Raw genomic sequence first — 2,943 nt, 5'->3', positions numbered from 1 at the left:
CATTTTGGCCTTCTATGTTTGGTCTTGTTGTAGTCTATTTACTTTGTACTTTCTATAGTTTGCCTCAAATCTTTTGTGGGTGAGACAATGTGCAGGCAGAATTTTGAACATACGTGCTCCTGAAAACACAGCTGTTAAATGCAGTAAACATGGACTCTTGGTGCCTACATAAGAAGGGGCCCAGTTCTTAAAAGGTAAAGAGAAGTGCATACAATCAACATCTTGTTGGTTGTAGTTGGCTTACTTGCACATTCCCAGTGTTCTTTATTTTGGTGGTTTTTAAAAAAATTTTTGTTTTTAATTATTTGTGTGTGCGCACGCGCGCCCCGCGCCATGCACACAGTGCCCTTAGGAGCCAGAAGGAGGCAACAGATTCCTGGATGTGGTGTGGCAGGCAGATGTGGGTGCTGGGAACTGAATTGGGTCTTCTGTAAGAGCAGCAAGTGCTCTTCACCCCTAAGCCGTCTCTTCAGGCCCTTCATTCAGCTTTAAACCTAGTGACAGGAAATGAAGCTTGAAGAATGGCCGCATGATTGCTTTGCTTTGTCCTTGTCACTTAACGGGAACATGGCACTGAAAGAATCTGGCGAAGCCGCACACCTGATAAGGGAGCAGGTGATGGCTCTGCGGGCAGAGGCACCGGAACTGAACTGTGACTGGTGGGAAGGCTGGTGTGTCATCTGGCCACCATGTGCACATCTGGATGGGGCTTTTTAGAATACTGTGGGACACAGTTGTCATCATGTAACTGCTTGAAAGTCCAGTTGCATGCACATTGGAATTATTTGTATAAATTTAAGGGAAAGAGTGATGATTATCATCATTTTATAAATACTAGAATCTGGGGCTTCTGATTCAGCCAGACTTGCTGGCCAGCAAGCCTCAGGAATCTACTGTGATTACACACGTATTCCTCTATACTTGCCTTCTTACCTGGCTGCTGGAGACTGGACTCAGGTCCTCGTGTGCCAGGTAAGCATTTCACTGACTGAGCTATTTCCTCAGTTCCAAGGCAGAGAGTCTTTGTTTTTTTGGTTTTGTTTTTTTGTTTTTTGTTTTTTGTTTTTGTTTTTGTTTTGGTTTTTTTTGAGACAGGGTTTCTCTGTGTAGTTTTGGTGCCTGTCCTGGATCTTGCTCTGTAGAACAGGCTGGACTCAAACTCACAGAAATCCATCAGGCTCTGCATTCCGAGTGCTGGGATTAAAGGTGTGCGCTACTGCCACCCAGCTAAAGGTTCTTGATTTTTTTGCATTCTGTTTTATTTTCCAACATAGCCATTCCATGCCCTATCACATAATACAGGCTAACTTTAAAATATTTTTTAAATTTTGTGTGTGTGTGTGTGTGTGTGTGTGTGTGTGTGTGTGTGTGTGTGCAGTGCCTGAGGAAGCCAGAAGAGGGCATATGCCCTGGAGCTGGAGCCATACACAATTGTGAACCTGCTGACCTGGATGCTGGAAACTGAACTGGGTTCCTCAAGAAGAGACTTTTACACTCTTAATCCCTGAGCCATCTCTCTACCTGCACATAGGCTCATCTTTAAGGGTTATATAAATTATACTGAACTTTCTTTGGAGTCCATTGAAAAGAGAATGCAGCCCAGCACACCTTTAATCTCAACACTCAGGGGGCAGAGACAGGAGGAACTCTTGAGTTTGAGGCCAGCCTCTTTATCGTGAGCTCCAGGACATCCAGGACTATATAGACACTGTCTTTTTGTTGTTGTTATTTGTTTTTGTTTTTTGAGACAGGGTTTCTCTATGTAGCTTTATGCTGTTCCTGGAACTCACTCTGTAGCTCAGGCTGGCCTTGAACTCACAAAGATCTGCCTGGCTCTGCCTCCTGAGTGCTGGGATTAAAGATGTGTGCCATCACTGCCCAGCTGACACTGTCTTAAAAAAATAAATAAATAAAATAAAAAATTTAAGGCCTGCAAGATGGCTTGCCAGGTAAAGGCACTTGCCGCTCAAGCCAAGGGATCTGAGTTCAGTCCAAGTAAGGTAGAAAGAGAAGCAAGCCCACAAACATGCTGACTTTCACAGGTATGGGTATGGCATGTCATGTGTGTACATCCCCCTAACATGTGCACATACCCGCACACACACTAAATACTTCAAAAGGAAAATTTGGTACATTTATGTCACCCAGTTATCCTGGAACTGAATTTTAACAGTGGGAATCTTTTGTGTAGGAAAGGCAAGGCTGGGGTTGTGACAGGTGTGCTGGGGCTGCCCGTCAAAGGGGTGAGAATGCTGGCTTAGAAGACAGCTGACTGGGAGCTAGCTATAGTACTGGGCTTAACTTAATCACATTTGCTCTTTGGGTTCTGTCTGTATAGTGGGAATAAAGCCTGCTTTCTGTATAGTGGAATTGTAGAGATGTTGGAAGGAAAATAAATACATTGTGCTTTGTGAACATGGAGACGCTGTCTCTGGCTTCTCTTTTATTTAAAATTTTTTTAATTTTATTTTATGCTTTGTCTGCATATATGTGTGTGCCCCACATGTATGCCTGGTGCCCACAGGGGCCAGTAGAGGGCAGAGTTACAGATGGTTGTGAGCACCCATATGGTGCTAGAATCAAAGCCAAGTCCTTTAGAATAGCAGCCAGTGCTCTTAACCACTGAGCCATCTTTCCAGCCTGTCTCTGGCTCTTCATAGTTCTGATGTTGATGATGGATTGCAATGTTTAAGGTGGAAAGTTAGGCATTGAGGCACATGACTGTAATCTGGCCACAGGGAGGCAGATGCAAAAGTAGAAGGCTAGCCTGGGTTATAGAATGAGAAGCTGTCTCACAAAAGACAGAGAGAAAGCAGACTGGAAGAAATGATGGGAGGTTGTGGACTCATTGCTTAGTAGCAGGGTAAAATTCACTTGATACAAAGAATGTTCTGTGTTAGAGAATGAGAACTGTGGAGGGTCCAGAGAAAAAGATTTGTTACA

This window comes from Onychomys torridus, chromosome 18 (assembly GCF_903995425.1).
Source record: "Onychomys torridus chromosome 18, mOncTor1.1, whole genome shotgun sequence".
Classification (NCBI taxonomy): Eukaryota; Metazoa; Chordata; class Mammalia; order Rodentia; family Cricetidae; genus Onychomys; species Onychomys torridus.
This window is presented reverse-complemented; position numbering follows the sequence as displayed.